This window comes from Bufo bufo, chromosome 1, assembly GCF_905171765.1.
Source record: "Bufo bufo chromosome 1, aBufBuf1.1, whole genome shotgun sequence".
In the NCBI taxonomy this organism is placed as follows: domain Eukaryota; kingdom Metazoa; phylum Chordata; class Amphibia; order Anura; family Bufonidae; genus Bufo; species Bufo bufo.
The window spans coordinates 301,300,927-301,322,857 of record NC_053389.1 but is presented as its reverse complement, the minus strand read 5'-3'; the positions used below and the strand labels follow the sequence as shown (position 1 = coordinate 301,322,857).

At 43.7% G+C, this 21,931-nt stretch overlaps 1 long non-coding RNA gene across 1 annotated transcript; it reads right to left on the bottom strand.

Annotated features, from left to right (window-relative positions):
* Positions 1 to 1,509: 1,509 nt before the first annotated feature.
* Positions 1,510 to 14,616, bottom strand: LOC120986982. The gene is made up of 3 exons (XR_005775860.1): positions 14,487 to 14,616; positions 11,963 to 11,970; positions 1,510 to 1,520 (listed from the first exon to the last, which is right to left on the bottom strand). It is a non-coding gene; the product is annotated as an uncharacterized LOC120986982 (long non-coding RNA).
* Between the last annotated feature and the right edge of the window lie 7,315 nt (positions 14,617 to 21,931).

Below are 21,931 nucleotides of genomic sequence, written 5' to 3'. Positions count from 1 at the left end.
GTGTCCAGCCTACCAATGTTACTCCAAGAGCACTTTAACGACTCATCCAGGAGGTCTCAAAAGAACTGAGCACAACATTTAATGCAGGCTTCATTTGCCTCAGTTAAGTCCAGTGTTTATGATTTAACTATAAGAAAGAGACTGGGCAGAAATGGCATCCATGGGAAGGTTCCAAGGCAAGTACCACTGCTGACAAAAAAAACACAAAAACCCATCTCACATTTGCCAAAAAAAAATCTTGATTAGAGATGAGCAAAGTTTTCAAAAAATTAATTCGGACGCCTTGCCGAATTTTATTCAAAAACTCGATTAAATCCAAATTTATTTGTGGCAAAGCGCGGTAAAAATAAAATATTTCCTGCCTGCAGAGAGCCTGTAAATCGGTGTACAACACTGTGCATTGCAGAAACATGCATAGCTAGTTCGCAGTGGTAGTGAAACAGTTACTGTGCGTCAGTATGACAGGTAGTTGACAGGCGTCACTCTTAGAATCAGTTCACACTTAAAGGGAACCTGTCACCTCCAAAACACATTTTAAAATCATGTTTTTCATTCCTCTGGTCGGGCGCGCACGCACGATCGAAAAGCCCGGCGCATTTGGAGAGAGAGAGGAAAGCGGCCGGCTGAGTGCGGGAGCCAGGATAGCGCAGTGACAAGGAGCGCACCACGCATGCGCAAGACTTGCACGATCCCAGCCTCACAGCAGGATGTCAATTACAGTGAAGGGAGGACGAGTAAGGCGGGCTTAGCTTGACTTGAAGCAAGGAGGCCGCTGCCCCCTTGACTTCAAGCTGACTCTGAGGATAGCGAAAGCACAGATTAAAACAGCGTTTTTATAGAGTATACAACAACCAGTGGAGGAATGAAAAAAATGATTAGGAACACACTGGGGGCTACTGTAAGGTAATGATGTCGGTTTAAAATGTGTTTTGGAGGTGACAGGTTCCCTTTAATTTATTTGGTCAGTTATGGGACCAAAACTGACCAAATAACTCAAGTATGAACTCAGCCTTACACGTCAATATTAGTGTCCGTTATAAAGAGCCGTGCAGTGGCCCAAGATTCCATTATAGAGGGAAAGAGCGCACTCCTTTTACACCGTCATCAGTTGATTCCGCATAGATTTCTACAGAACTTGTTCTGTTACACGCTGGGACAAGTAGTGTTCCCCTGACAGAGTGTAGAGAGTGTCAGCAGTAAGTCTGTGTTGACATCACTGTTTATTTTTCTCTTCTTCTGATCTGTCACCAGAACAACCCCAAAAATGAATTCTGTCTTTTCACATGATAAGTATTTGGTCAGTAATCCATCAGTATTGCTAAGGCCCCAAAAAAACAGGAGTGAATCCAAAATAGAGATGACTCATGATTGAAATATTTGCAGGTCTTCTGTGTTTTGTACCCAGTCCTGCTTTTGGCTTTAAAATCATGAGCGTATCCTGATGCAAAATAGGGACCGTGTGATAGAGGCCTTACAGATGCTCCAAAGAAAAGATCAGTTTTTCATTTTCTTCCGTCTTTCTAACAGATCAGAAGAAGGGTAAAATAAATGGTGACAATAAGGCGAACAAGGACACTAGTGGCCCGGTCAAAGAGTTCTCCACTGGGAACCACATGAGCAGTCAACATAATGGCCCAGTCACAGAGTGTTGAGGGTGGCAACCCCATAAGGAGTCAAAATAGTGGCCCTGTCATAAAGTGAATAGTGGCAATGAGGAGAGAAAGGCACTCATAGGGTGAGTATGTCAAGTAAACACTATATACACAGATAGGGAGAAGTGGTTTGCTCACCTATTTTAGTTGCACCAAATTGGGCGCAACCACAATGAAGGCCAAATGGAAATGGTTGACGGTTGGTGCAGCCTGAACTTGTCCAATCACCTTGGGCGGGAGCCACACCGCCAATCGGGTAAACAATAGTACTGGAAGAGCGCCTGACCATAGGAGTCAAGCGTGTGGACAACAAGGGGTGCACATTCTCAACCAGTTCTCAAATTTAAATTTTTCATTGACTATGTGTTTTGGGGTACCGCAGACCCCTTTATCAAGTCTAGAGACAGGTCAGCAGAATGGCCAGCAAGGCCGCTGTTTGTCAGCACATTCTCCACGTACTGATGAACGGCGGCCTTGCTGGCCATCCGGCTGACCTGTCTCCAGACTTGATAAAGGGGTCTGCGGTACCCCAAAATGTGTAGTCATTGAAAAAAATTAAAATTTGTTTGACAACTGGTTGTGAATGTGCGCCCCTTGTTATCCACACGCTTGACTCCTATGGTCCGGCGCTCTTCCAGTACTGTCATAAAGTGGGGAGGGTGACAACCGTATGAGGAGTCAATATAGTGGCCCAGTCTCAGAGTGGGATGGTGGTGACCGCATGAGGAGTCAACACAATGCCCAGTGACAGAGTGGTGAGGTGGAAACCACATGAGGAATCAACACAGTGGCACATTTACAGAGTGGTGAGGTGGCAACTGCATGAGAAGTCAACACAATGGTCCAGTAAAGGAGTGGTGAGGTGGCAACTGCATGAGGAGTCAACACAGTGTCCCAGTTACATAGTGGTGAGGTGACAACTGCATGAGGAGTCAAAATATTGGCCCAGTCACAGAGTGGGGAAGGTGGCAACCGTATGAGGAGTCAGCACAATGTCCCAATCACAGAGTGGTGAGGGTGGCAACCACATGAGGAGTCAGCACAGTGGCCCAGTCACAGAGTGAGCAGGTGGGGGACAACAACAGTGGCAGTAACAGCACAAGATGGAGAGTGGCAGTAGGAGAAGATGGCAGCAGAGGCAGCAGGTGTGTGGAATCAGGCGGATGGCAGCATCCGAATAGTGACTGAAGCAGATAGTCAAAAGAAATGGGTCTTTTTTCACAAAGTTTTGATGTGGCACCCAGAATGATCTAGTCTGATGCATCAGGCACTGGCGTGTGGAAATCCTGGATGATCCACACGTGATTCATCTTTACAAAGGTTAGTCTCTCAATATTTAGGGTGGAAGGCAAATTCTCTTTGGGGTAACTATGCCCCCTGTCACACTAAACACCCACTCTGATGCCAGACTACTGGCTGTGCAGGAAAGCTTGTCCACTGCAAACTTGGCCAGTTGCAGCCACAAATCAAGTTTGGCTGCCAAATAGTCCAGGGGATTTTCGATGTGGGGTGACATGGTGAAGTCCAAGAATGCCACCACGTCCTGGTTCAGGTTCTGCTCCATGTCTTGCTGCTGCTGGTCAGTGGTTTCTTCAGTAGACAGGTGAAGAAAAGTGCTAATTAGAGACACCAGACAAGTTGCAGTCACGACAGTGGAGCGTGAGCATAGAGGGGCCCCCCCTGGTCAGACCTTCGTAAGGATGGGTGATGGCGCACATAGGCAGCGGCCAACTGACTACATAGGATTTCTCGATAGTAGTTGAGTTTATTCTCCCTTTCAGCAGGTGGAAAAAAGGCCCCCATTTTGGAGCGTTAGTGAAGGTTCTAACATGGTGGAGGACTAGTAGTCATCCCTCTGCCGAATGGTGATAATACGGCTGTCACTATGAAAGCAACTCAGCATGCAACTGGGTATTTGCGCAAGGGGCTCGGAGGGACTCCCTGCCTCCATCTCCACTGCATACTGCCATGGTGTGTCAGGGTCATCTGCCTGGTCTTCCTGATCAGCCTCTAGCTCCTCCTGCTCCTCTCCTATTACTTCTGCAGATAAACCACCCATTTCTGTATACATTGCTTGTATGTGAATGTGTGCCTCCTCCTCATCCTCCTCTTCCACCAGTTCAGCCCCTACATGACTCAGGTGGCCTTAAGATGTAGGCACAATGTCTCTTATCCCCTGGCCAGTCAAATTTACCAGCGTCTTCTCCAGGACATGAAGGAGTGGAATTACATTGTTCATCCCGTAATCCTGGCAACTGAAAAATAAAGTGGCCTCCTCAAAGGGAGCAAATGGCTGGTGTCACACATGAGCTGCCACTATCTAATGGCAAAGTTACACAGAGGAGTGTTCCTGTCCACCTGCCTCATCCAGAAACTGTTCAAGGCTTTCCACTGCTCATATAGTCTGTCCAATATGTGGAGGGTGGAGTTCCAATGGGTGTAAATGTTGCACGTTGCATAACGTTGGGGAATGCTATTCTGCATTTGCAGCTCAAGGGGGGCGTGTTTTGCAGGCTAAATGTGGCTGAAGTGCATGCACAGTTTTGGGTAGAAGACTTCAGGAACCGCTTTACAACCAGATTATAGATGTGTGCCATGCAGGACACATGGGTCAGCCCTCCTTGACGCAGTGCCAACACAATGTTATTCCCGTTATCTGTCACCACAGTTCCGATCTTCAGTGAGCGGGGAGACAACTAGGATTCGATTTCCTCTTGAAGGACGTGCAGCAGTTCCTGATGTGACTCCGTTTGCCCAGGCAAACCCGGTACAAAACAGCATGATACCACCATGCTCTGCATAGGTGGTAAGCTGGAGGAGCACTCCGAATGGTGCCTGCAATGCGGGTTGAGGAAAAGGTTGAGGATGTGGAGGCAGAGGAAGACACTGACGCAGGGCTCACAGCTTGAGAACATGGAGGCGGCAGTGCTGACACCTAACCAAGTTACTGGTGTGGCTGGGTAGGAACCACATTAACCCAGTGTGCCGTAAAAGACATATATTGTCCTTGACCATAGTTACAGCTCCACAAATTGGTGCTGCAGTGAACTTTAGCAGACACCAACAGGCTCAATGACTGGCCTACATTCTGTTCAACATACGTGTGCAGGGGTAGTGTCACGGATGTGCAAAGACATACGGACGTTCCCGCGGTGGCAGGAGATCTGCGAGACTGGCAACACGTGGTTTGATCTGACATGTTTTCCTTTTGGATCAAATGACATCTGTGTTGTTTCTTGTGCTTCCACACCTTCTTTCCCCAGGTGTGGCTATTGTGGTCATTTAACCTTCTCTATTTATTGTTGTTTCTCCCACTATGCTATGCGGTTTATAGCTTCTGTTGGACTTGTGGTTAGCTTGGGTTTGGTTCTCGGCTGAGTTATTGGTGCTAACTAAGCTTCATTGAAGATACGTGTGTCCTTTCCCTTTTGCATTTTGTTTATTATATGTGTGTGTTGCCTTTCCCTGTTGTTTGTCATTAGGCCTGAGGGAGACTCCTGTTAGTCCTTCCCTCTGGAGGAACAGGTAGACTCAGTCCTGACATTAGTTCCAGCGTCCTATAAGGTGAGATAGGATGAGGCCTGTTCATACTGGTAGTCTGTCTGGACTGGAGTTAAGGTTTTCTCTAGGAGGTGTCCATCTTCCTTCCCTAGTTTACAGGCCTTATTCCGGTATCCCCTTTCCCTCCTATGCTTAGTGTGGTGTTTTCCTCCCACACACGAGCGTGACAGGTAGTACAACCTTTTTGGAGAAGTAATGATGGCTTGGGGCTCTCCACCTTGGCTCGGCACAAGCCATCAGTTCTCTGAAAGGTGCAGAGTCCACCACATGGAAAGAGAAGGACTATAGTACCAGAAACTTGGCCAGGAGCACATTCAGCTTCTGCACCATTGGATGACTGCATGCATACTGTTATCTTTTTGCAATCAACTAGGTGATCAATTGCTGACGAAATGATGAGGAGGAGGAGGAGCAGGAGCATCAGGGCAAGTAGATGATGGGAGGGAAACACAGCTCCCTTCTGCTGAAGTGGTGTAGCCTTGACTGCTGGACAAGGGGTGCAGGCCCCAGGCATATGTAGTTTTTGCTGCGTAAGGCTATACCACTACATTAGCACCACGGTTTTCCAAGGCTACTTTATAGGGACACTGCATGTGTTGACCCAGGTCACCCTGGCATGCTTAACCTTCTGCCACAGATTCTACAAACAGCCACGCTGAGTTTCTCTGGCTACTTGATGAAAAGTTCCCACACCGGTGAGTATGGCATTTTCCCCCCCCCCACCACTCCTTGCTGACTGCCTGCTGCAGGTGCCTCTATGAACCCATGCACTGCTAGTTATTTCTCTAAAGGTAGGCTCCAGTGTAGCAGATGATCTAGCATGTTTGGCTCCAAACCTCCACTGCTGCCACCCTGCTGACTCAAGGCGACGCTAGCACTCTGCTGGCTCAGCCGCTCCCTCACGTGCAAGATGCCGACCTCATCATCTGATGATGATGATGATAATGATGATGAAGCCCCCTCTTCACCTGGCTCCCATGTGAAATCAGCAATCTCATCATCCACTACTGTCTGCATGTCACTGATGTCAACCTCACCAGTCTCATGGGCACATGCCTGACCACTCTCAACACCTGCTGCTATGTGACTCTCATCATCGCTGCTTGCCTGCCTACTGGATGAAACAGCGGAACTCTCCTCCACATCTTGGCTGGGCAGTAGCTGCTGGCTGCCCTCAATAAGTTCGTTCTCGCTGAAAAGCATTGAAGAGTCAATGGCATACAATACTTCCCTAGAAGAAGCAACAGAAAATGAAATAGGCAGGTTCAGGACAGGTAGGGACACAGAGCTTATTCCTGGGCCATGTCAATTAGGTGTCAGAGGAACCCACCGACTCCTGGCTGGGGCTCACTGATGTCAGTTGAGATGATGTTGAAGAGCAAGTCAACCATTCAATGACAGCTGGGTTGCTGGTCAAAACACGACTGCTGTATGACACTGGCAGCTTTGGCCTATCGATGTGACTGCTGCCCCCCCCCCCCCCACTTCTTCTGCTGCTACTTCTGCCAGCTTCAGAAACAGTTTTGCCACTGCCCGTTCCCTTAAAAGGCACTGGCACCTGCCTGTCGGACATACTGTCCTGTAACAGTAACTGTAAGTTTAAAATAGCAGTAGTGTCAGGCCACAAATTCACCCCAGAATCAAGGATAAATGGATATACTTTTATATAAAAGAATGTGAGCACGTTAAAATCTGTAGTATTAGGCAACAAATTCACCCTAATTACACAATTGAGGATTAACGGATTAAATTATGTATCAAAGAACGTGAGCACCGTAACATCTGTAGCATCAGACCGCAATGTCACCCAATAATCAAGGATGAATGGATGTACAGTGTATGTAAACACCCTAAAATCTGTAGTATCAAGCCGCAATTTCAACCCAATTACACAATTAAGGATTCACGGATAAAATTATGTATGAAAGAATGTGAACACTCTAAAATATGTAGTATTAGGCCACAATTTCACCCCAGAATCAAGGATGAATGAATGTAATTATATATAAAAGAACATGAACACCCCAAAAATTGCAGTATCAGGCAGCAATTTCACCCCAATTACACAATTGGGATTTACTTATATAAAAAAAGAACGTGAACACACTAAAATCTGTAGTATCAAGTCACAATTTTACACAAGAATTAAGGATGAATAATAATCCCAGCTCTATAAACTCAAACCTACTAGCGTTAATACCAAATTTCCCCCCTCCTGCCTTTAGCTGCTGTCGCTGATGGCCCGAACCCCATACTCCCCCCCCCATACCTGTCCACATACTCCACCCAACAAAACGAGATAGTCACTACTGGAAAACAGAGGAATATCGAGAACCCTGTCTTCTCCGCCTCTCAACATGCTCATAAAGCTTAATTTGGGACATAATCCATTTCCATTCCTCAAATACGGGAGACATGGGGAGCCCCATCTCTTCACTATCAGAGCCTTTGCAATCAGGCAGCCCTTCAACCAGCTTACTTGATGTACTTGATGTACGGGAGGGTTAGGGTTTTTTGCTATATAGGAACCCAAAATCACGGAGATCATATCCGGTATACAAGATTGGGGGAAATCCCCCTGAAGTGCTGCGAATACCTGCTCCCAAAACCGCTTTATCACACTACATTCCCATAAAAGATGGATATACTAAGCTTTGGGACTACGGCACTTTTGACAAAAAAATTCACGACCTCTGTTATTAGCAAACTTGGCCTGCATTTGCGGTGTATAGTATAACCTATGCAAAATTTTGAACTGAATCAATCTATAACTGGATGCAGATACTACCTTTTTCGTATTTTGGAAAATCTGTGACCAGGGCAGGGGGGGAGTTTTCAATTCCTGCTCCCATTTATGTATACTTTTAAAAGAAATCACCGTGGAGAGAGAAAGGCGCATTTTCGAGTAGATCTGTGCCATTTTAATCTTTTTCCCTGAGTGACAAAAACAATAATCAAAAAATGAATGTTGTTGAGTAATCATGTATGTTTTATTAAGTGTGGCTTCGTATGCATGTTTTAAACGTGCATACATAAATCGGTCTAGAAACTAAATATTTGTGAAATTAAAATCCCCTAAGACCTTAAAACGATCTGCCACAAACAAATGTTCCACTCTAGTGATACCCCTACGACTCCAATAAGTGTAATCAATTATTTTCAAGAATTCCGGTAAATTCTGATTTCCCCACAACGGGGTAAAATAAAAAACATGTGACACCTGCAGAGTCATTTTCAATCTTTCCCAGACCCTCTGTAGCATTCTCAAAATTAAACAACTGGTATCCAAAGCTCCACACTGTGCTATTTCTAAGTGCATAAAAATATTATCAAGGGACCTACCTATTACGCTAGTTAAAGGGACACTGACAGGCCAAATCAGCATATAAAGTTAGATATATGACATTACAGGTCTTATAGAGTCTTTTAAAAGCATATAAGTATCCCCCCTGTCCACCTTATAAAGAGCGAAATATAAAGTTTTATAACCTGCTTGTCCGGTCAGCAATCTGCCCAAGGGGCGGCGTTTCATGTGAAAATGCGCCCAGCTAGCCGCTCCCAACTGCCGTTCTTAAGCCCCGCCCAGCTCATCATTATTCACTTCGCTGGGCGGCGGCTAGAACTCTCCCCAGTGCCCGATCCTGCGCATGGGCAATTCAATCCTCTGGGACGCACTATTAACTCCTTTGGCGATGTGAGTGAGCAGCGCTCTGAAGCGCTGCTCTGAACAGTGCATGGCTGAGGCTGAGGCTGCAGCTGCCTCCAAGACGCAGGCAGGCTGTGTGTGTACGCATGCGCGATCTAACCACGGCGGGGCGCAGGCGCAGAAGATTGGGCATGAACGATGCCCAGAGGATTAAATTGCCCATGCGCAGGATCGGGACTGGGGAGAGTTCTAGCCGCCGCCCACCGAAGTGAATAATGATGAGCTGGGCGGGGCTTAACAACGGCAGTTGGGAGCGGCTAGCTGGGCGCATTTTCACATGAAACGCCGCACCTTGGGCAGATTGTTGACCGGACAAGCAGGTTATAAAACTTTATATTTCGCTCTTTATAAGGTGGACAGGGGGGATACTTATATGCTTTTAAAAGACTCTATAAGACCTGTAATGTCATATATCTAACTATATATGCTGATTTGGCCTGTCAGTGTCCCTTTAAATATTGACCAAGTGCATTCTCTCTAAAGTTACAGCATCTTTGTAGCTGCACAGAAAAAAAATACCCTTGAAAGAAAGGAAGTGATAGTCCCCCTTCTGACTCAGCCAGCCACAAATATTTCTGCTTTATACGAACCCTCTTCCTCCCCCAAATTAGATTGTTTATTAAGACTTCCAATCTATAAAAAAAGGCGTCCTCTATCCAAATGGGGCAGGCACAGATCGGGTACAGAACCAGAGATAGTATGATCATTTTCACTAGTGCTAATCGATCCGATTGGGATATTAACAATTTTTGCCAAGCTCTAATTTTCCCCTTTACTTTGTCTATTACCGGGGAAAGATTTAACTCGTAAAATCTACCTATAGGATCACCTATCTTTATCCGCAGATAATCCAGAGAGTCACCCAAAGACAGCGTCCAGACCCGGGAACCCCCTTCGGGGACTTTTTGATTTAGCGGGAGGAGTAAGGACTTAGCCCAGTTAATTAAATAACCAGACAATAGACTAAACTCCTCTATCACCTGCATAACATATGGAACAGCTTTACAACCCTGATCCAAAAAAAGGATAACATCGTCTGCGTAAAGCCTAATTTTGTCACTCTCTCCCGCTACCTCGAAGCCCCGAATCTGACCATTCGAACGAATCCTGCACGCCAACGGTTCCATAAATAGCGTAAATAAAAGGGGGGAGAGGGGACAACCCTGTCTCGTACCGCGTTGAAGCTCAATAATGGAGGAATTTACCCCATCAATATTGACTCGGGCTATTGGTTGAGTGTATAACAATTGAATCAATGCAATAAAAGTAGTCCCCAATCGAAAATGTGCCATAGTTCGCCACAAAAAGGACCACTCCAACCTGTCGAACGCTTTAGCAGCATCCAAAGAGAGGATGGAGTGGTCTGGTCCCCCCCCTACCAACAGGTTCAAATATACCCCATAGAGATTCGACTGAATCTGTCTTCCGGGTATAAATCCTGTTTGATTAGGATGCACCAGGGGTGCAATTATCCGTTTAAGACGGTTTGCTAAGACTTTTGCAAAGATCTTATAGTCTGTATTGAGGAGTGATATGGGCCTATAGAACCCAACCTCACTGCCGTCCTTATCTTTTTTTTAAATTAGAGTGATAATTGCCTCCCTAAAGGATGGAGGTAGGGATCCATATCTATATGATTCATTTAAAACCTGCTACAAAATAGGGAGAAGTACCTTAGCGTGGTATCTATAAAGTTCAAAGGGCAAACCATCCGCCCCAGGGGAAGAGTTATACTTAACTGAGCGAAGAGCATCCTCTAACTCTACCTGTCGTATAGGGTGATCAAGCATTTCGGTTTCCTGAGGCGAGAGAAAAGGCATTTCAAATTGGTCCAAATAGTCATCAATTTTTGACGGACTGCATACCCTTTCAGAGCTATATATAGTAGAGTAATACTCAACAAATTCCTGTCTAATCTGCTCTGGATCCTTGACTACCTGGCCCCGATTATTCCTGATATACTTAATTTTGGTCCCACCCCTTTGATTAGCGTCCAGTGCAGCTAACAATTTTCCTGTTTTCCCCTCCTCACTAAAACGTCTCTGTCCTTGAAAAAAGAGCTTATGTTGGGCCTTGTTTACCATAAAAGTCCTATATCGTTGATTAGCCTCTTTGAGTTCTGTGCGAAGTGAATCCGTACCGTATTTGGTCAGCTCGCCCTGCAACCTCCTAACTGTCTCCCTCATTGCGTTTTCCTGCTTATGGAACTACACTTGTTGTCTTTTAATTTTACCGCAGTAGAGGCCTCTAATATAGGCCTTCAAAGCGTCCCATACAAAATGGATATGGGTAGAGCCCTCATTCCGATGCCAAAATTCAAGAATCTCCGCATTGATTAAATCTCGCTCACCAATGACCTCCAACCAATACGGGTTCAGTCTATAGGTTCTATTGGGGCCCGTATTTACCCCCACTCCCCTGAGCAGAAGCAAAACCAGAGAGTGGTCAGAGATTCCATGCAATTCATATTTCATCTTCACCACTTGATCAGACATAGCCCCATTTGCAAACGCCAAGTCGATTCTGGACATTGACCTGTACGTCCGGCCAAAGCATGAATATGCTCTTTTTTCTCCATACAAATAACGCCAGACATCAACCCATGCAAGCTCCTGGGCAATACTACACAGAAGAGACCGGGTATGTCTCTGCTCAGGGGAGAGTGATATCCTATCCAGTCTTGGATCCAGTACCGAATTGAAATCACCTACCAATAACAGCGGGCACAGGGATTTAGTACAAATGAACGTAGAGAGCAGGGATAGAACAGTAGACGCAAAAGGGGGAGGCAGCTAGACTAACTAACTAACCCAATTGCACAATTAAGGATTAACTGATTGAATTATCTATAAAAAAAAAATGTAAAAACTCTAAAATTTGTAGTATCAAGCCTTAATTTCACCCCAATTACAGAATTAAGAAATAGCGGATTGAATTATGTTTAAAAGAACATTAACACCCTAAAATATGTAGTATTAGGCCACAATTTCAGCCGAAAATAGAGGATGAATGGATTTACTTATATAAAAAAGAATGTGATCACCCGAAAATCTGTAGTATCAGGCAGCAAATTCACCCTAATTAAATAAATAAGGATTAACGGATTAAATTATGTATAAAAGAATGTGAACACCCTAAAATCTGTAGTATTAGGCCGCAATATCACCACAGAATCAAGGATGAATGGATGTACTTAAGTATAAAAGAACATGAACACCCCAAAATTTGTAGCATCAGGCAGCAATTTCCCCCCAATTACTCAATTAAGGAGAGTTGAATTATGTATTACTCAATTGAGGAGAGTTGAATTATGTATAAAATAATGTGAATACTCTAAAATCTATAGTATCCAGCCGCAATTTCACCCCAATTACACAATCAAGGATTAACGGATTGAATTATATATAAAACAATGTGAACACTCCAAAATCTGTAGCATTAGACCACAATTTCACTCCAATAACAGAATCAAGGATTATTGGAATTACTTATGCATAAAAGAATGCGAACAACCTAAAATCAGTAGTATTAGAACATTTTTTAACCCCAATTAGTGCAGTAAGGTGTAATAGAATAGCTTCTCTATTAGCCAAGCTTTACACTGTTCTATTAGCCCCTGCTCTTTTCCCTATAGTGTGGATAAAGCCTCCCTATTATTTCCCTACACTATCTCTAAGGCTACTTTCACACTAGCGTTCGGGGCTCCGCTTGTGAGTTCCGTTTGAAGGCTCTCACAAGCGGCCCCGAACGGATCCGTCCAGCCCTAATGCATTCTGAGTGGACGCGGATCCGCTCAGAATGCATCAGTCTGGCACCGCTTGTCCTCCGCTCCGCTCAGTAGGCGGACACCTGAACGCAGCTTGCAGCGTTCGGGTGTCCGCCTGGCCGTGCGGAGGCAAACGGATCCGTCCAGACTTACAATGTAAGTCAATGGGGACGGATCCGTAGGAAGTTGACACAGTATGGCTCAATTTTCAAACGGATCCGTCCCCCATTGACTTTCAATGTAAAGTCAAAACGGATCCGTTTGCATTATCATGAACAAAAAATTATTTTTTTTTTTTTAGTTCATGGTAATGCAAACGGATCCGTTCTGAACGGATCTAAGCGTTTGCATTATAGATGCGGATCCGTCTGTGCAGATACCAGACGGATCCGCACCTAACGGAGGTGTGAAAGTAGCCTACGCTGTACCTGAGCTGCTTAAAAGTAATATTTAGTAAATAAAGTATTTCCTAATCAGTTTCCCTAGTGTCTTTAACATCTCTCCCTGCACTAGGTTCACTGGAAAATGGCAGCGACTGGGCAGGATGAGGCTCTTTATAGGGCTGTGAAATCACAGGGGCTTGCTATCTGCTGATTGCCTGGCTGCACGGCATTATGGGTGATCCCTCATTCCCAGGCTTCTTACTTCCTTTTGCTAATAATTAAATGGAAAATAGAAAATTACAGAGGCTCCACTGTCAGCAATTCACGGATAGGTACTCTCTCCAAATGGCAGCACCTATTGCCAAAATATTGGATACACTATAGAAGATTGAGGGGGTGGAGGGCATTCAAATGACTGGGTATATAGATAATCAGTATGAAACAATGCAGGTTTAATATATTAAAGATTATTTATTAATGGAGTATAAAATATATACACCACTGGGTTTTTCAACTAAGGCCTCTTTCACACTTGCGTTGTCCGGATCCGGCGTGTACTCCACTTGCCGGAATTACACACCGGATCCGGAAAAACGCAAGTGTACTGAAAGCATTTGAAGACGGAACCGTCTTCCAAATGCGTTCAGTGTTACTATGGCACCCAGGACGCTATTAAAGTCCTGGTTGCCATAGTAGGAGCGGGGAGCGGGGGAGCAGTATACTTACATACTTGGGGCGCCCTGACGTCACTCTGGAGCGCCCGGGGAGCCGCACGGACGGTAAGTATGCTGCTCCCCTGCTCCCCACTACACTTTACCATGGCTGCCAGGACTTTAGCGTCCCGGCAGCCATGGTAACCACTCTGAAAAAGCTAAATGTCGGCTCCGGCAATGCGCCGAAACGACGTTTAGCTTAAGGCCGGATCCGGATAAATGCCTTTCAATGGGCATTAATTCCGGATCCGGCCTTGCGGCAAGTGTTCCGGATTTTTGGCCGGAGCAAAAAGCGCAGCATGCTGCGGTATTTTCTCCGGCCAAAAAACGTTCCGTTCCGGAACTGAAGACATCCTGATGCATCCTGAACGGATTTCTCTCCATTCAGAATGCATTAGGATAATCCTGATCAGGATTCTTCCGGCATAGAGCCCCGACGACGGAACTCTATGCCGGAAGACAAGAACGCAAGTGTGAAAGAGCCCTAAGTAATGTCGTTGCCACAAGTTGATGTGGTGTTGAAATATAGGTAGTCAATTAGACTGTATATATATACACCACTATATGGTGCAGGTTGCCCACTTATACAAAATATATTAAAAACTAAGTAAATAAAATAAACTGTTCTTGGCATGGGTATTAATGTCCTCCTCTTGTATCCTGGATAAAATAATAGTAGCCGTATAAATTATGGAACAGTCTTACCCCATTAGTTGTGGGTCTCAGGTAGCGGCTGTAAAGATTCTGTGTTGGCGGTACCTTGGTCGGTAGGGGGCGATGATCCGGTCCTGGGTGGCGTTGGTGCGCACGTAACTTGATGGTTCGATGCACCCTCGGCATCTCTTTCCGCTGCGACGTCCTGGGCTCCTGGCGTCTCTTGTTCCGTCCCACGTGGTATGGGAGATGGCGTCCCACATGACCGGAAGAATGTCTGTGTTGCTGCGCTCAGCTGAGCGATTACATCAGCTGTTTGCGGCCGGCTCTATTGGATGGATATGTGCTGGAAATTTTCTTAACTATTGGGCTATTATGGACCCAGATACTGTCTCTCATATAACCAAACGCGTTTCGGTGCACTCTTGCACCTTCATCAGTGGTGGACAGTATTACTGATCACCTTCCTATTTATAGGGGAGGGATCATTAAGGTATCCTGGAAACTAGTAAAATGCGGAATGAATCCGATTGATATATTTCCATATGTATAACATGAGGACTATCTATATATATGGCTCTGCCATATGCTCAGTAACAGAGTGCCATGTGATATTTAAAATTTTTTAATATTAGAACAGTAGTAGGTTATAATCAACAATAAAATTATAATAGATAGATATGAAATATTTTTTTAAAAGATTTCTCCAATTTGGATGTACTGTGTAAGAAATGATAAAAAAGTGTTGCTAGTCAAGGGTCCTTGTTGGTAATAGATGTAGTGATTGGGAATATAACAGGAATGGATCTAAAACAGAGATGACACATGAACGGAATATTTGCATGTCTTCTGTGTTTTGTACCCACTCCTGCTTTTGGCTACCAAATAATAAGTAAATTCTGATGGGACCATACAGGCCTTACAGCTGCTACACAGACAGGATCCATTGTGCATCTCATTTTTCCTTCCTTCTGATCAGAAGAAAGGTCAAATAAATGATGCCGAAAGGCAAATTAGTGGCCAAATCATGAAGTGGGGGGAGTGGGAACAGCATGAGAAGTCCACAGATTGGCCCTATATCATAGTGGTGAGGTAAAGGCAGCATGAGGAGACCATAGAGTGGCCCAATGACGAGAGATTGTGGAGGTGGCAGCAGCATGAGGGGGCTACAGAATAGCACAACGATGAGAGATTGTGGAGGCGGCAGCAGCATGAGGAGGCGACAGAGTGGCACAAAGACAAAGTGTGGAGGTGTCAGCAGCATGAGGAGGCAAGAGTAGCACAATGACGCTTCACCTTCTGCCCACATATTCTACTTATGGCCATGTTAACCTCCTCCGACGGCTTAACAAAAAACGGCAACATCGCTAAGTAGGTGATTTTCCCCCCAACAGTCCGCACTGACTGACTGCTACCGCGAACCCCTGCACCACTACTTTCCAGGCAGGTAGGCTTCTGCAAAGCAGGTGGTCTACCCTGGGCACGTTTGGCTCCTGACCTCCCACTGCTGCAACCCTGCTGACTCCCAGCCATGCATTCAACACATATAACCGCCGACGTGAACTAAGAATATATTTTTCTTTTTGTTCTGAAATAGGCCACTAAACGCTTTCAACACATACACTGCGTGCAGAATTATTAGGCAAATGAGTATTTTGACCACATCATCCTCTTTATGCATGTTGTCTTACTCCAAGCTGTATAGGCTCGAAAGCCTACTACCAATTAAGCATATTAGGTGATGTGCATCTCTGTAATGAGAAGGGGTGTGGTCTAATGACATCAACACCCTTTATTAGGTGTGCATAATTATTAGGCAACTTCCTTTCCTTTGGCAAAATGGGTCAAAAGAAGGACTTGACAGGCTCAGAAAAGTCAAAAATAGTGAGATATCTTGCAGAGGGATGCAGCACTCTTAAAATTGCAAAGCTTCTGAAGCGTGATCATCGAACAATCAAGCGTTTCATTCAAAATAGTCAACAGGGTCGCAAGAAGCATGTGGAAAAACCAAGGCGCAAAATAACTGCCCATGAACTGAGAAAAGTCAAGCGTGCAGCTGCCAAGATGCCACTTGCCACCAGTTTGGCCATATTTCAGAGCTGCAACATCACTGGAGTGTCCAAAAGCACAAGGTGTGCAATACTCAGAGACATGGCCAAGGTAAGAAAGGCTGAAAGACGACCACCAATGAACAAGACACACAAGCTGAAACGTCAAGACTGGGCCAAGAAATATCTCAAGACTGATTTTTCTAAGGTTTTATGGACTGATGAAATGAGAGTGAGTCTTGATGGGCCAGATGGATGGACCCGTGGTTGGATTGGTAAAGGGCAGAGAGCTCCAGTCTGACTCAGACGCCAGCAAGGTGGAGGTGGAGTACTGGTTTGGGCTGGTATCAAAGATGAGCTTGTGGGGCCTTTTCGGGTTGAGGATGGAGTCAAGCTCAACTCCCAGTCCTACTGGCAGTTTCTGGAAGACACCTTCTTCAAGCAGTGGTACAGGAAGAAGTCTGCATCCTTCAAGAAAAACATGATTTTCATGCAGGACAATGCTCCATCACACGCGTCCAAGTACTCCACAGCGTGGCTGGCAAGAAAGGGTATAAAAGAAGAAAATCTAATGACATGGCCTCCTTGTTCACCTGATCTGAACCCCATTGAGAACCTGTGGTCCATCATCAAATGTGAGATTTACAAGGAGGGAAAACAGTACACCTCTCTGAACAGTGTCTGGGAGGCTGTGGTTGCTGCTGCACGCAATGTTGATGGTGAACAGATCAAAACACTGACAGAATCCATGGATGGCAGGCTTTTGAGTGTCCTTGCAAAGAAAGGTGGCTATATTGGTCACTGATTTGTTTTTGTTTTGTTTTTGAATGTCAGAAATGTATATTTGTGAATGTTGAGATGTTATATTGGTTTCACTGGTAAAAATAAATAATTGAAATGGGTATATATTTGTTTTTTGTTAAGTTGCCTAATAATTATGCACAGTAATAGTCACCTGCACACACAGTTATCCCTCTAAAATAGATAAAACTAAAAATAAACTAAAAACTACTTCCAAAAATATTCAGCTTTGATATTAATGAGTTTTTTGGGTTCATTGAGAACATGGTTGTTGTTCAATAATAAAATTAATCCTCAAAAATACAACTTGCCTAATAATTCTGCACTCCCTGTATAACCGCTGATGTGAACTGAGAATATATTTTTCTTTTTGTACTGAAATAGGCCACTAAATGCTTTTAACACATATAATTGCCGACGTGAACTGAGAATTTTCGGAACTATAAAGCAAATGCTTTATATAAAATTTTTAAAGGGATTTGATCCTACAGGTGGGCATATTAAACACCTCAAAAAGAGTTTTTCGTTAATTTCATTATATTGTGCAATCAGTAAAACATGGTTCAAGTGTCTATGCAAAAATATAAATGATTTATTATACAATAACTTAAAATACAATGAAAGCTTAATCAATATAAAATTGAATAATATGCAATAACACACAGTGATATGCAGTGCCCTAAATTTGCCACTAGATGGTTCTAACACAAATACCAGCATTCCATATTACCTCTCAAACATAAAATGTAATACAACCGTCTCGACCACAATTATGAGATATACTTTTTTACCTTGCACTGCTCAAACTATGACCAATCTCGGATATCAGATAGTATTGCTACACAACTTATAAATTATCAGGCCTGATATTGACTATGGAATGTCAATATTCCAATCAGAGAGTTTCTCCAATATCAATATTAGATCTTTTATTCAGTAATATGCATCTTTACTGAATAGTGATAATATTGACGTAGCTAAAGTGGAGAGTTACTAAATATCAGGCCAATTAATTCAATCAATACTACACATAATAAAGTTATACGTTACCCGAGAATGCAGATGATATGCAGAGTTTAAGGGAAGTCAGCTCTAAAGTCCGTTCTGATCATTGGGTTTTTTCTCCTTTCTTTCTCTTTTTTTTCTTTCTTGTGTGTGGTTTATTATCAAAAACTTATCAGTTAGACACACCTTCCCAACTTGGAGTTTTCCAATCATTGTCGGTTAGGCGTGTACATATGATAATGACTGTGATGTCACTGTATCACCCAGAATGCATTTCTGCTGTTGGTGTAATGTTACTTATTTATACCTAGGTGGCACTATTGGATAAGCTATTAGCATCATTACCAGTAAGTGTTAAATGTCCAGGTCTGACTTCATCTTACATTCCATACACATAACATATGGAATCCTAAATCAGAGCTACAGGGATTAACTTTGACACATGTACCAATTAAAGCATAAACATTAAGGTACCAGTTTATACATTTCCCAAACTATCAAATTTATGGTATTGATAAGAATATAATAGACCTTGTACTCTCACAGACATGTGTATCTCCCCTGTTACTTCAACAGGTGATTGATTGTTAGTTAAAATAACACTGCCTTCCCTGAATGGAGACTCAGTAACAAAGTCTATACTTCAAATTCTTCTCATCATATTTTAGGAGTGCATGTGTTCCTAGTGAGAAATATATAAGATAATAGATGCATTGACGTGCTTCATAATATTTAACAATATAAAACAATACATATGTCCTATTGATTATCTCATAATAAAAAAAGCTAAGGTTCATTATATGTGTATACAGACACTACAGATTTTCTGCTTCACCAAAAACTTTGAATGTAAGTTGGTGGTTAAGATAGTGTCCTCCACAATGGAATATACAGTGGAGGAAATAATTATTTGACCCCTCACTGATTTTGTAAGTTTGTCCAATGACAAAGAAATGAAAAGTCTCAGAACAGTATCATTTCAATGGTAGGTTTATTGTAACAGTGGCAGATAGCACATCAAAAGGAAAATCGAAAAAATAACTTTAAATAAAAGATAGCAACTGATTTGCATTTCATTGAGTGAAATAAGTATTTGAACCCCTACCAACCATTAAGAGTTCTGGCTCCCACAGAGTGGTTAGACACTTCTACTCAATTAGTCACCCTCATTAAGGACACCTGTCTTAACTAGTCACCTGTATAAAAGACACCTGTCCACAGAATCAATCAATCAAGCAGACTCCAAACTCTCCAACATGGGAAAGACCAAAGAGCTGTCCAAGGATGTCAGAGACAAAATTGTAGACCTGCACAAGGCTGGAATGGGCTACAAAACCATTAGCAAGAAGCTGGGAGAGAAGGTGACAACTGTTGGTGCGATTGTTCGAAAATGGAAGGAGCACAAAATGACCATCAATCGACCTCGCTCTGGGGCTCCACGCAAGATCTCACCTCGTGGGGTGTCAATGGTTCTGAGAAAGGTGAAAAAGCATCCTAGAACTACACGGGAGGAGTTAGTTAATGACCTCAAATTAGCAGGGACCACAGTCACCAAGAAAACCATTGGAAACACATTACACCGCAATAGATTAAAATCCTGCAGGGCTCGCAAGGTCCCCCTGCTCAGGAAGGCACATGTGCAGGCCCGTCTGAAGTTTGCCAATGAACACCTGAATGATTCAGAGAGTGACTGGGAGAAGGTGCTGTGGTCTGATGAGACCAAAATAGAGCTCTTTGGCATTAACCCAACTCGCTGTGTTTGGAGGAAGAAAAATGCTGCCTATGACCCCCAAAACACCGTCCCCACCGTCAAGCATGGGGGTGGAAACATTTTGCTTTGGGGGTGTTTTTCTGCTAAGGGCACAGGACAACTTATTCGCATAAACGGGAAAATGGACGGAGCCATGTATCGTGAAATCCTGAGCGACAACCTCCTTCCCTCTGCCAGGAAACTGAAAATGGGTCGTGGATGGGTGTTCCAGCACGACAATGACCCAAAAAATACAGCAAAGGCAACAAAGGAGTGGCTCAAGAAGAAGCACATTAAGGTCATGGAGTGGCCTAGTCAGTCTCCGGACCTTAATCCAATCGAAAACCTATGGAGGGAGCTCAAGCTCAGAGTTGCACAGAGACAGCCTCGAAACCTTAGGGATTTAGAGATGATCTGCAAAGAGGAGTGGACCAACATTCCTCCTAAAATGTGCGCAAACTTGGTCATCAATTACAAGAAACGTTTGACCTCTGTGCTTGCAAACAAGGGTTTTTCCACCAAGTATTAAGTCTTTTTTTGTTAGAGGGTTCAAATACTTATTTCACTCAATGAAATGCAAATCAGTTGCTATCTTTTATTTAAAGTTATTTTTTCGATTTTCCTTTTGATGTGCTATCTGCCACTGTTACAATAAACCTACCATTGAAATGATACTGTTCTGAGACTTTTCATTTCTTTGTCATTGGACAAACTTACAAAATCAGTGAGGGGTCAAATAATTATTTCCGCCACTGTAAGTCCGATAGATGTTGCTTCGGATTTTCCATCTCTGCATGAATAGTCATCAGATTCTTTTTTAGCGAACCGATCTCAAGTTGCAATGTCTTAATAGAGATGGAATTAGCAGCTGATACACTGGTGGCAACGACGGCGCCTACTGCGCTAAAGATTATGACAGCTGCAATCGCAGAAATGAACCGATTTGGTCGTTGACTCGTGGAAAACTGTTCCTTGTCTGTTCCAGGATCTGTGTAATCCGTTCTTGGTAATAACTGACGTGTATTTGATACCACATTTTTATCTCTGGAGACTGAATCTCGGAAACGTTGAACTGTCTTTCAACAGAGATACGTGGATCCAAACTGATGTAGATCTTCTGGGATAGAATCCTCTTATTCAAGTTAAATCCCATGGTATTCTGCAGCATGATCCCAGATGAATTACCTAGTACAGTGAAAGATAATTAGTTACAGAGGAAAATACATGAGGATAGGTTAGTACACTCGTTTGTTTACATGATACCGATCCTGGGTTTCCGTCTTTAGCTGGAACCTTGATATCTCTTCACTCCTCATTATCCGATAATCCTTCCATTTTGCGAAGTTGTGACCTAGGATGACAAACACGTAATTGATTAATATGCACCCATTTCTCTATAAATCCATCCCCCTTAGGAATTTTGATCTTGTAGACCACAGGTGACAATTTGTCAATGAAGACATAGGGTCCCTTCCAGGAAGGCAGGAAAATCCTTTACTTCACCTGATCTCTGGAAAAGTTAGAGATAAACCTGATCGAAAATCTGGTATTCCTTTTGAGTAGTCCTCAGGTCATATTTGGTTTTGGCACTTACTTCTGCTTTCTCTAGATTCTTTTGGGAAAAAGCAAATGCATGCTGAAGGTGTTTGCATAGATTCTCCATATGATGAGCTGTAGAACCATTTATCAAATTGTGGTCTGTTGTCCGGTAGAGTAAATGCAGGGGTAGCCCCATCTTCCTGCCTGTGATCATTTTGAAGGGAGAAAGTTTGGTTGCCGCACTTGGGGTGGTCCTGATGGCCATGAGAACCAAAGGCAGCCTTATATTCCCGTCTTTACCGGATTCATTGACAAATTTCTTTAGAATGTTGACAATTGTTTGGTTATAGCGT